This window comes from Rhinatrema bivittatum, chromosome 6, assembly GCF_901001135.1.
Source record: "Rhinatrema bivittatum chromosome 6, aRhiBiv1.1, whole genome shotgun sequence".
Classification (NCBI taxonomy): domain Eukaryota; kingdom Metazoa; phylum Chordata; class Amphibia; order Gymnophiona; family Rhinatrematidae; genus Rhinatrema; species Rhinatrema bivittatum.
In genome coordinates this window covers 339301904-339315240 of record NC_042620.1, presented here as the reverse complement: position 1 = coordinate 339315240, position 13337 = coordinate 339301904, and positions in this window count along the sequence as shown.

Genomic DNA, 13337 nt, shown 5'->3' with positions numbered 1-13337 from the left:
TCACTGTCATGCTGGATCTCAACCTTTTGTAACAATACATTCTGCACTGCACTGTTTATGCTCTGTACTTGACTTTTGCTATTCTATTTATTCTATTGCTCTGTATATCCATTGTAGAAATGCTCTTTGCGTTTTCTGGTTCAAACAGCGTGAAATGAATGAACCATAATAATAATGATGATCTTAATCAAAGCTGAACTAAGCTTACAATGTGGTATACAGACACCTGGTGAAATAAACCTTATGAGGACAATTGTAAATATTCCAGTGTTGTTGCGAGGCAAGGCACACACTTTAGTACGCATACACGTTGGAGTTGAATGTAAAAGAAAGACAACTAGGGCAGTTTGCCTTTGAAAATTGCCTACAAGGTATGTGCAGAGGGCAAAAGTCTGTGGGTACTTTCTATTGTGCATAGATCTCTTGTGGAAGTTTGTGGGTGCTGACGTGTACACAACGTTAATCCTGGTCCCAAGCAGGTGGTAATTTGATGAATGGAGATGTATGGCCACATTTTTGAAAATTGGAACAAGGCAGGTTCATGAAGTAGGTTTCACGTGCGCTTTTACGCACAGAACCTGCAGGATTGGTTTTCAAAGTGCAATTTATGCACATAAAACAGGGGCGCAACGTGCATAAAGGCTTTGAAAATCAAGCCCAGCAGGTATCCACCTACACTTTCAACAGCTGTTTGCGCAGGCAGCCGATTAAAGGTAAAACAGTGTGCGTGCATTTCAAAATGGAAGCAGATGTGTAGCGTTCACTTCCCCCATCTAAACATCCCCCTTCCCCTGGGAGCGCCACATTTTAATCCAGCTGAAACGATATATGATGAAGGCTTGCAGGTTCTTTCAGTTGCTTGCGGGGAAAGGGGGTGGAATTTTTAACCCCTCAAGCAATCTACCAGGAAAATTCCTTTTGAAAATTGTTCTCGATTTAGTATATTTTTAGAGCTGCCAACATAAGTTGAAAAGTCCACGAGTACTTTTTCATGCTGACTGTGCACCAGTGTTCAAAGGGGAAAGTACAAGAATACTTTCCCTTTGAAAATAGCATGGTTTTTGGTTTTTTTTTTGTGCGGGTACTTTTTCTATAGAAATCAGTGCATGTGGTTTGGAAATGCCTGCAAGCTGTTACGTCCCCCCGAACTAACTGCACCCCTGAGCCCGCCTGCTTTTTGTCTAGGTACAATTGCACACATTGGTGATCCCTGCACATACTTCTACCGGGGAATAGGTGGGCAATTTTCACACAATACATTCAGGTAAATGGATTCTGAAAATTGTCCTGCTCCTGTAGTTAGGTTCCTAATTAATGTAGATTTTTTTTTTTTTCAAATTGCGCAGGCACCCATGTGTGCGAGGTTCCTGGCGTGCGCGCACACTGGCCAGCCAATTTTGTATTGGCACGTGCATTGGGGGGGGGGGGGGGGAGTATTTGAAAATAAATGTGCGGCGACGCGAGTAGGCCTTCCCCAATTCCCTGTCCTCCTACCTACTCTGTCTCCCTTTTCCCCTCCTCTCTCCTCCAGACCCCTAAATCCCCTTTTCTTACCTTTTTTCTTTTTATTTTGGAGCTTACTTCATCTGACTAGATGAGCTAAGTTTCGCCCGCTGGCCGGCTGCCGGCGCGTCCTTCCCTGGGACAGCGCAAACTGGCACTGTCCCGGCCGGTCCCCTGGCCCGTCCCCACCACGCCCGGACCCTGCCCCCAGACCGCCCCTTTTGCAGAGCCCAGCACTTCTGCGCTGTTTCTAAAATGCGCTCGGCGCGCGCGCGGCCCAACCACTACCGCATACCTCTCGGTTTTTAGCGTGCGCCAGGCTTTGAAAATCGGCCCTTAAATGTTTACAGTTACGATAACAATAAGATTTAAGCTCAGTGGAAAGAGTTCTGTATTTATTTGTGAGGTACACAAAATACTTACATTTCATTAATAAAACAAAAAAAACCCAATATAAAACAAAGCTATTACTACTTCCTAATAAATCAGTGAGGTATATATGCTGAGTGAAACAGTCATAGGGCTTTCTCTTTCACACACATGCTCTGTACATAATCCCTTTAGGAGTTATTATTATATTGATTCTGTTATATTGTTACTACTGTTTCCCCTTTTCTTGCCTATCCCTCCTCCACTATCTTTTTAAACTCTAAGGGGCAGATTTTTAAAAAATACGCGATCTTGTACTTTTGTTCGTGCACCAGGCGCGAACAAAAATACGCTGGATTTTATAAGATACGCGCGTATCTTATAAAATCCGGGGTCACGCGCGCAAGGGGGGTGCACATTTGTGCAACCTGCACGCGCCGAGCCCAGCGTGAGCTGCCTGTTCCCTCCGAGGCCGCTCCGAAATCGGAGCGGCCTCGGAGGGAACTTTCCTTCACCCTCCCCCCACCTTCCCCTCCCTTCCCCTACCTAACCCACCCCCCCCCCCGGCCCTATCTAAACACCCCCCTTACCTTTGCACGCGTCGGCTGGCAGCCCCGCTCCGTCCTCCAGTCCCGGGGGGCTGGTCTGGAGGCCTCAACCACGCCCCCGGGCCGGCGCCATGCCCCCGGGCCCGCCCCCGAAACGCCGGGGCCCGCCCCCGAAATGCCGCGTCGTTTTGGGAATGCCCCCGCACATGCTCCCTCCCGCCCCTTTTCGAAAGCCCCTGGACTTACGCGCGCCGGCAGCCTATGCAAAATAGGCGCGGCGGCGCACGCGGGCCTTTTAAAATCCGCCCCTCAGATTATAACCTTCTACTTGAATCCATACTATACAACCAGTTATTTTGTTTAATGGAATTTCTACTCCTTTTTTCCCCCTTTCTTCCTCTCTATCCATTCTACGTAAACCGAGGTGATGTACATACGAACTTTGGTATATTTATTTATTTTATTTTATTTATTAGTTTTTATATACCGCCACTCATCAAGGATATCACGTCGGCGTACATAGAAGAAGCACTTACGCCAGGGCGTTTGACACTAAACAAGTTAGAACATAGGGAGGTTAAGATACGATATATAGAATATAACAAACATCGGTATGTAGAAAATTTAACAGAGTAATTAAGTGATATTTATAGGGAATAAATAATGAAAAGGGTAACATAATATAATCTAGTATAACATAACTAAAAAACAACGAGAATATGGAGTAACAGAATGTATGCATGATAATATGTTTTGGAACATATGACTAGGAAGATGTAACTGTGGGTAATCATAGCAGAATGCGATAATTCTGAATATGAGAAAGGGTAAAGGGGGCAAGGACAGGGAGGGAGGGGAGTAGAGGGGAAGAGGAGAAACAAGTTTAAGGAGAAGGGGTGAGGGTGAGGAATAGGTTTAGCGAGTAAGGGGTAGGGGGGGAGAAACAAGTTAAAGGAGTGGAGGTAGGGAACAACAACTAGGAAATTGAAAGGGAGTAGAGACGAAGGAGAGTAGATGGTCAAAGTTGTAGGTTTTAAGTATAAGCCTGTGCATACAGCCGTGTTTTGAGTTTTTGCTTGAAGATTTTAGGGCACAGTTCTAGGCGTAACGCTGCAGGCATTGAGTTGTTCCATAGCACAGGACCAGCTAACGAGAGCGCTCATGCTTTGGAGGATGAGTAATTGAAGAGTTTGGGAGAGGGTGTCTGTATCGTGGCGAGGTACTGGTTTCTGGGTTGGTCTGAGGGATGTGTGGAATTGTAGGGAGTCCACAAACCAGTTCAGGTCAGGATTATGTAGTGCTTTATGAATGATTGAGAGTGTCTTGTATGCGGAAGGAAATAGGGAGCCAGTGCCGTTCCTTTAGGATGGGTGTAATGTGTTCATTACTACGTGTGTTGGTGAGGATTCGTGCGGCTGTGTGTTGCAGAATTTAAATAAAGCTTTCAATAAATAAATACAGATAAAGGCCCATATAATCTGCCCTTATCGTGGTCCATGACAAGTCCAAACAGCTGTGTGAGAGAGAGAGAGAGAGAGAGAGAGAGAGAGAGAGAGAGAGAGAGAGAGAGAGAGAGAGAGAGAGAGAGAGAGAGAGAGAGAGAGAGAGAGAGAGAGAGAGAGAGAGAGAGACCCTTGCTATAGAGCCTACTCCCTAGACAGGTATTTGTATCCCCATGGGAGGCCCACCTAGTAACTCAAGGTGGGGATTAGGTATGAGCGTAGGGGGTTGGGGGCCACTTTCACATTCAACATGAGACATACGAACAGAACAGTGGTCTCTTGTGAAGATTTGATGACCTTCGGAGTGAGGAAACTCACTCCAAGAAGAGATTTGGGCAACATTCTCTCAACCTAGCTTATTGTTGCCCAGGTAGAGTGTCCATCAAGCTAGGTTGAGAGAATGTTGCCCAAATCTCTTCTTGGAGTGAGTTTCCTCACTCCGAAGGTCATCAAATCTTCACAAGAGACCACTGTTCTGTTCGTATGTCTCATGTTGAATGTGAAAGTGGCCCCCAACCCCCTACGCTCATACCTAATCCCCACCTTGAGTTACTAGGTGGGCCTCCCATGGGGATACAAATACCTGTCTAGGGAGTAGGCTTCTATAGCAAGGGTCTCTCTCTCTCTCCTCTCTCTCTCTCTCATCTCTCTCTCTCTCTCTCTCTCTCTCTCTCTCTCTCTCTCTCTCTCTCTCTCTCTCTCTCTCTCTCTCTCTCTCTCTCTCCATCCCCTCCCTCCCTCCCCCCCCCCCCCCCCCCCCCCGGGAACCCTCTCTTGGATACTGACAACATATTGACCCTTGCCCTTGAATGAACCTTCATCTCTTGTGCTCCAATACTGAGCCACATCATCCAGTGATCACTGGAGCCCAGATCAACTACAAAATCAGAGATGCTGTCTATGTTGATAAATACTAAGTCCAGTATCAACCCCCATCCATGCAGGTTCTGTAACCACAATTGACAGAACAAGAACATAAGATATGCCATACTGGGTCAGACCAAGGCTCCATCAAGCCCAGTATCCTGCTTACAACAGTGGCCAATCAGTGGCATTGCTGCGTGATTCTTTTAAAATTGCCCCCCCACAGGTGGAGGAAGCCGCTCACTACACATGCACATGTGGATATTAAAATCTGTTCTACATGTGCATGCAGAAATCGCATTTTATAACATGCGCATGTCAGTGCATGCATGTTATAAAATACCTGCATCCATGCGTGCGTGGGCCTTTTAAAATCTAACTTTTAATGTTTGGGTACCGGCAAGACCTAGCAAGTACCCAAACATTAAAAGTTAGATTTTAAAAGGCCCACGCACACATGGACGCAGTTATTTTATAACATGCATGCACTGACATGCGCATGTTATAAAATGCGATTTCTGCATGCACATGTAGAACAGATTTTAATATCCACGCATGTGCAGCGAGCGGCTTCCTCCACCTGTGGGGGGGGCAATTTTAAAAGAATCATGCAGCAATGCCACTGATTGGCCACTTGGTTGGCCACTGTTGTAAGCAGGATACTGGGCTTGATGGACCCTTGGTCTGACCCAGTATGGCATATCTTATGACCCAGTATGGCATATCTTATGTTCTTATGTATTTGTTCTGTCAATTGTGGTTACAGAACCGCCCACACTCCTCCCCTTCCCCTAATTTTAATAATACACCCACATTGTACAGTAAAGAATGACCCTATATAATGGAAGAAAAATAGTAAATACAGTAAAATGGAGGGACAAGAGTTTTCTTTAGATAGTGATAGAAGGAAGTTCAAAAGTAGCATTGTGAGACTCAGAGGTGAAGGGGAGTAATATGTAGATGGAGTAATATGTTGATGGAGCCTTGGCCTGATGAGGAGAATGTGAAATTTCCAAATAAATATTTCTGTTCGGTTTTCACTGTGGAAGGGCCTGGAGCAGGACCACATAAAATTAACACAAATTAACACAAATAGAATCGGAAGTGAGGTAAAACTCAATCGATTTTCAGAAAAGTGTGTTCGTGAGAAGCTAATTAAATTTAAAGTAGATAAAGCGATGTGGCCAGATGGGCTACATATGGATCCATACCATATGCAGGTTCTGTAACCACAATTGACAGAATATGGATCGGATGATCTGTGTCTTACCATATTCCCCTCAAATATACCGGATACAACGCAGTATCAAGCGCCATTGGCATGTCTTGAACTTACATCCCATATTTAAGAATGGCCCTCGATTTGCCCTTAAAAGGGGCAAAAACATCCGGGACACTATTGTACATTCTAATTTCATGGATGATGTGACTGGAACTAAGAAAGATGTAGATTTGAGAGAGTCCGGACACTACCCGTGCAATAAGTGCTCGGTTTGTGAACAATCCTATAGTGGTCAAACATTACCCTTTTTTAAAGATGGGTTATTTAAATTCAAGACACATACAGATTGCTCCACAGTGGGGGTAATTTATGGTATCTGGTGCTCGTGTCCTTTACTTTATATCGGCAAGACTAAAAGATGCCTGAGGACAAGAATGATCGAACATAGAAGTTCTATAGCAAGACAAAAAATTGAAGCACCTTTGGTCCAACACTGTGTGTCAGAAGGACATGATTTTTCTGATTTTAAATTTGCGGTTATAGAACGACCAGTATATCCACAAAGGGGTGGGAATTTCGATTTAATTCTTCTACAAAAGGAGCAGAAATGGATCCATTACTTTAAAACAGTGACCCCTAGTGGGATGAACAAAGAAATTGACTGGTCGGTATTCTAAGAGAAGTTTCATTGAAGAAGCTTTTTAAAGGTGATTGACAGCATCAAGTTCCGGGAAGGGAGGTATAAATACGTGGGCAGGAAGTGAAGATGAAATTGAACGCCGAGGCGCCATTAATGCATGGAAGGAAACTAGCAATAATAATCCTGTGAGTACGATCTGGTTATAAAACAGAAATTGTGAAGTGGGAAAGAAATTGGTTTAAGGATGTGAGATCTTTTGGGAAGTGTGTGTGGATATGAGCTTGTGGTGAAGGATATTTTAAAAAAATTTTTAACAACATTTTTATATGTCCTAGGTCAAATTGAATGACTAGCACTGGAAAGGCAAAACTGATTTCAGAGTTGCAATTAAAAATACAAGGCATCCCCTGAGGAAGACTGGAAACAGTCGAAACATGGCCCATGTCGGGACAGTTGTGGGACAGTTGTGAAATAAACATCTACAGTGGGGCTAAGTATAATTTATTGTAGGATTTCAAGGGTTAAATGAAACAAACAATGACGGTGGACAATTAAAATAAAATGATGAAAGGGATAGCGGTAAATTAATTGCGTTGATCTTAGGAATTATTAAATAACTTTGGGTTTTGGGGTAAAGTAAAATAAAATTAAGATTTTTTAAATGGATTAGAAAAAATAAAATTTTTTTTTGAGTAAACAAGGAACTGCACCAAATGATTATAGATCCAGTGCTTGACTAATCGCTGAATTTGCCCGCGGCCCATTGCGTGGCAAGAGGCGATGGATTAAATCCTATTTGCACTACTACTGATGGTGTATGTTCCTATTAATTGGTTTATGAGGGAAATTAATTAACATTTTATAAAAATGAATTAAAAAAGATTAGATACATCCTCCTTTTTGGCATTGAGTGAATTGGCTGGTGAGGATACAAAGCTTCTGTTGATTGATTTAATATCCGCAGTTATTTTATAACATGCATGCACGGACATGCGCATGTTATAAAATGCAATTTCTGCATGCACATGTAGAACAGATTTTAATATCCACGTGTGCATGTGCAGCGAGCGGCTTCCTCCACCTGTGGGGGGGCAATTTTAAAAGAATCACGCAGCAATGCGATCGAGCCTTTGTCCAGTTCCCTAACCCTAACCCTATGCTTCCTTCTTCTCCTCTCCTTTCCTCCCCGACTCCTAAACCTATCCTAACTAGCATTTTTTATTTTGTTGAAGAACTTACCCGCTCCTCTGAGCGGGAGTAAGTTCCGTGCACTGGCCAGCTGTCGGCGTGTGTTTCCCCGGGACAGGGCCTAATGGCCGTTGTCCCAGCAGGCCTCCACCACACCCCACCCTTCTCCTCCCTGCTCAGACCCTGCCCCCTGGCCCGCCCCTTTCTTCAGGCCCAGCACTTCTGCGCATATCAGGAGATACATGCATGGCCGAGCCTTTTTTACAATGCACTCTGCATGCGCAAGGTCCTGCCACGAGCGTATCTCCCTGATTTTACGTGCGCCTTTTAAAATCCATATTGATTAATAGCAGTTTATGGACTTCTGCTCTAAGAACTTATCCAAACCTTTTTTAAACCCAGCTACAATAACTGCCGTAACCACATCCTCTGGCAATGAATTCCAGAGCTTAATTATGTGTTGAGTGAAAAAGAATTTTCTCCCTGCAGACGATCCAAGATCTCCTTGCTTCTCCCAATCAACATCTGGCAGACTGAAAACCATTAACAAAGGGATAGACGGTCCCCACTTAAAAACCAGGCAGAGACAATTTTCGGGTTAGGCGAATGTGATAACCAGTACACTACAGAAACTCAGCTAAAGAAGAGCTTAGCAGAACTGGGTAATATCAGTGCTTTCTAAATTAATAGTTTATATTTTCTGAATAGTCCAAAAATATTATATACTGACTTTTCATTCATTTTAATAGAGAATGAAAGAGATGGTTGAACAGTACATGGATATTAATAATGTTCTTAAATGGTTAAGACTGACTTTGATTTTTCTGTTGTCTTTTTTTTTCCCAGAGAAAAAATACAAAGATATTATGTCCCAGTTATATTCCCAATAGGCAGCAATGTTCTTAGGGCTCTGCTTTCAAAAGCCTTGCTTCTCTTCTGTCTAAGGCAAAAGGCTTTTGAGACTAAGGCCTTTAGAACCTAAAGATGACTTTAATGTTTTGGACATTGCTGTAGGTAGACTTGTCTCTAATTAAGGGAGCAGTGTGTTCCAAAATGCACCACGCTACAACCCATCGAGCTATGCAAGGTTTAAGGTACAAAAATATAATTTGTGATTTAACACATTTCATAGACAGTGGTATTTTTAGTGTAAAAGGCTCTGAATCTCTCATTCTATGTAGCAACCAGGCATCCACCTCCTCACGTTATCAGGTTTCCCCTCTCCTTGTTTCCTTCTTGTTGAACAATCAATCTCTGGTTCCGCAAGAAACGCCTTAGCTACCTCCCGTCTTCGTTTAAAACATACTTCATATTTGCCTTTAATGGCTTCTAACTCTCTATTTATTGCTAATCATTTGGCTCTGTTCTATACATCTGATTGTCATTTAGCCCTTGTAAGGTAGCCTGAGACTGGTATCTTATAAAGGCCAAATAACATAGCAAAAGGTCAAAAGGAAGATGAATTAATGAAAAAAGAAGGAAGATCTAGCTTGTAGTAATATTACAAAATTAATTAGAAGATGGAAAAAATATAAATACACATTATGGACAGGAATGGGGAAACATTTCATTTCATTTTTTATTTAGGACTTGGGGCTTTTTTCCCTAGAATTTCATATCATGTAATGTTTATTTTGTTTATAAAACATGGAGAAAAAAAACAAAAATGGGGAAAAAAAAAAAAAGAAACAGGACCTCCCATTGCCTCTGGCGCCCTCCACCAATTTCTCCCACTCTGAAAAATGCCGGCACCATGATCCTCCCTTACCCCCACTTACCCAATGCAGGGGCAATCTGCAGATGAGGCCTAGGTCCCAGCCCAAGCCAGAGACGCGTGGGGCATAGGGCAAGGTCACTGTGACATACCATGGCCTAAGCCAATGCAAAGCCGAGGTTTTGGCCTGTGTCTAGGCATTGGGGCCAGCTAGTCCCAATGCCTCAGTCTTGTGTAGGACTAGGCCACTTTAGGTCACTGAGACTTCTGTCTAGGCCCTATGCAAGACCCAGGCATGGAGGCTGGCCTCAGCCTGATGCCATGGCTCAGCCTTGACCCAGGCCCAATGCAACAGCCCCAGTGGAAGGCATCAATTGGCTAGAAGAGCTGAAGAAAGAAGATGATGCTCCAAGCTCTAGGTTCCAGGTCTGGGTCTGATCCTGAGGAGTCCAGGTCCTGACAGATCAGGCCAAGACCTGGGACCTCCGAGCTCCTCTTCACCATGTTCTTTCTTCAGCCCTTCTTCACCAACTGTTGCCATCCACTGAGGTCTCCAGGGCAACGACCCCAGCAGATGGCATCACTTGGCAAAGAAAAGTCAAAGAAATCGCTGAAGAGGAGCTCTGAGCTCTGAGCTCCTGGCCTGGGCCTCAGCCCAGGCATCAGGACCTGACCTCCAGGCTTGGTGTCGGCCTGGGTCCGAGTTGAGGCCCCTGTGTCAGGACCTGGCCTCCGAGCTGGGCTGCGGTGTTGCGCCTGGGTCCAGATCCTGGCCTAGACCAAGGCCCAGGTATCAGAATCTAGCCTCTGGGCCAGGTCATTGTGTTGGGCCTGAGTCCAGTCCAGGCCAAGGCCCGGAATCAGGATTCTGCCAGAACACACTGTTGGAGGTGGTTAGTATGGGGGGGAGGGGGTTCAGTGGGAAATTTCTTGGACATGGGCCTTTGCTCAGATTTTGGCCTAGGCCATGGCATTAGGCTAGGCCAGGGTCTAGCCCAAGACCCCAGCATTGTGCTCATGCTTTGGCCACTGCCCCTTCATCAGGTCATAGCCTATGCCTAGTCCTAGGCAGAGACACAAGTACAATGCTTGGGTGTAGGCCACAACCCCTGCTTTGAATCTTGGCCTACTCCCTAGGTGAAAACCTGACTCTTGCCCAGACCTAAGCCCAATCGGTGACATTTGTTTTGTTTATAAATAGTTTTCAAAACAAAACAAGATTTCAACTACATTTTGTTGGAATTTAACTCATTCCATTTTGAAAACAATCCAAAACAAAATAGGAAATGTTGTCTCATTTCCTATTTCTATTCTCCCAAACGCCCACCCCGAATACCCATGATGAAACAGGCAGATACAGAATTGCTATAACATTTTAGGTAAGAGCAGTGGTTAGAATATTGGACTGTAATTCAGGAGAAGTATTAACACATGTTGAAAACATCCCTCTGTTTCTGACTCATTACATGACTTGAAGCATTACCAGTCCTGACGATGCCATCCAAGGGTACATTCATACCCAGCCCCTGCTATGTAGGGGCACTAGGGGAAAGGGGGATTAAGAAGAAGGCTTCATTGAATATCTGTGCCTGGCTGAAGAAAGCAGCTTGCAAGCTCTGGGACTGAGCTTGCCGTTGCTGATACCCATCCCCATGCTGCTGGACATGCCCCCTTCCTGCTGTCATTCAGGTGTACCTCCTTGGCCAGCTTCTTCTGTTGGAAACAGTTGCCCCTGGGCAGGTCACGTCCAAAGAGGTAAACCTGAAAATGGATGCCCCTTTGGGAGCAATCAAGAGGAATGAGGGATTCATTTGTGGGAGAGCAATTATTGTAGATGGCTACAGGTAGCAGTTAGGCTGTTAATGTTTAGGTAAACTGTGACTTTAGTCCCCCTAGTGATGGAAGGGTGTTGTTTAGAGTCCTGATTCTAGATTATTGATGTACTTCTTATGTATTTTATGCTGTTTGGGGCAGATTTTATAAATCTGCGCACACGCATACTCTTGTTCGCGCACCAGGCGCGAACAAGAGTACGCAGGATTTCAATAGATACGCACGTAGTCGCGCGTATCCATTAAAATCCGGGGTCGGCGCGCGCAAGGCTGCCCAAAATCGGCCGCCTGCGCGCGCCGAGCAGCACAGCCTGCCTCCGTTCCCTCCGAGGCCACTACGAAATCGGAGCGGCCTCGGAGGGAACTTTGCTTCGCCCTCCCCCTACCTTCCCCTCCCTTCCCCTACCTAACCCACCCCCCCCAACCCTATCTAAACCTCCCCCCTACCTCTATCACGAAAGTTACGCCTGCTGGAAGCAGGCGTAACTTTGCGTGCGCCGGCCCGGCTGCCGCGCTCCATGTTCCGGTCCGGAGGCTGGTCCAGGGGCCGCTGTCACGCCCCCGGAACGCTCCCGGGCCGGAACCATGCCCCCGGACACGCCCAGAAATGCCACGTCACTCCCGACACGCCCCCGAAATGCCGCATCACTCCCAGCACGCCCCCGACACCCCCCCCCTCCATGCCCCTCCATGCAAGCCCCGGGCTAAACTTTCAAAAGGGAAACTTTGATAAAATGAGAAAAATTGTTAGAAAAAAACTGAAAGGAGCAGCTACAAAAGTAAAAAATGTCCAAGAGGCGTGGTCATTGTTAAAAAATACCATTCTAGAAGTACAGTCCAGATGTATTCCACACATTAAGAAAGGTGGAAAGAAGGCAAAACGATTACCGGCATGGTTAAAAGGGGAGGTGAAAGAAGCTATTTTAGCTAAAAGATCTTCATTCAAAAATTGGAAGAAGGATCCAACAGAAGAAAATAGGATAATGCATAAACGTTGGCAAGTTAAATGTAAGACATTGATAAAACAGGCTAAGAGAGAATTTGAAAAGAAGTTGGCTGTAGATGCAAAAACTCTCAGTAAAAACTTTAAAAAATATATCCGAAGCAGAAAGCCTGTGATGGAGTCAGGGGTTAGAGGGGAGCGAAGGAGGAGTGAGTAAGAGGCAAAGTGGTAAGAGAGAAGGGGAGCAATAGTAATAGTAATGCGTATGTTATAAAATGGCCGTGTCCATTTTATAACAAGCCAGCATTTCCGCGTACATGCACGCTCACACAGCTGTTTAAAAGTTACTATCCCCATGTATAAAAACAAACATATCCTGAAAGTTACTTTGATTGCAAAACTTTTAAATACTGCATCTTTTGTCCAACATTTTAATTCCCTGCAGCTTCTGCAAGGGTCCAGATTTGCACTGAATTAATTATGCAAACAAATATTTTGTGCAAAAAAGCACAGTGGGATTTTTATCCGATCACTAAATTTATGTCTGTCAGACAAAATGTTGAAGGTGCCTTTTAAAATACTGTTTTGGAACTTCTTAAAACGCTCTTAACTGATCATTTTCTTCTGCCCACCTGTAATTTCCACAAATATGAAGAGAAAATTGAGGACTTAAATTTGCTGCTTGACTCAAGCTTAATTTCATTTATATTAATAATTTTTACTATTGTCACAAGATTTCTTGTAAACTATTTGTTGATTAAATATTATGAGAAGTCGTCCACCCATATGTTCTACTTCCCAACTACAGACTGACTTATATCAGCCTTCTGCTGCTCTTCTTGTGTTCACCATCCCACTATATCACCCTACTACATATAAAACTTCTAATGAATCAAGTTCTACCTGACACTAATTAATCCAGACATTTTGGAACCCATTCAAAATTAAGCCTTTATAGAGCTGTGTAATGTGCTTCAGAATGGCCTAGTCAAAGTTTCTAGTCATGAAGCAT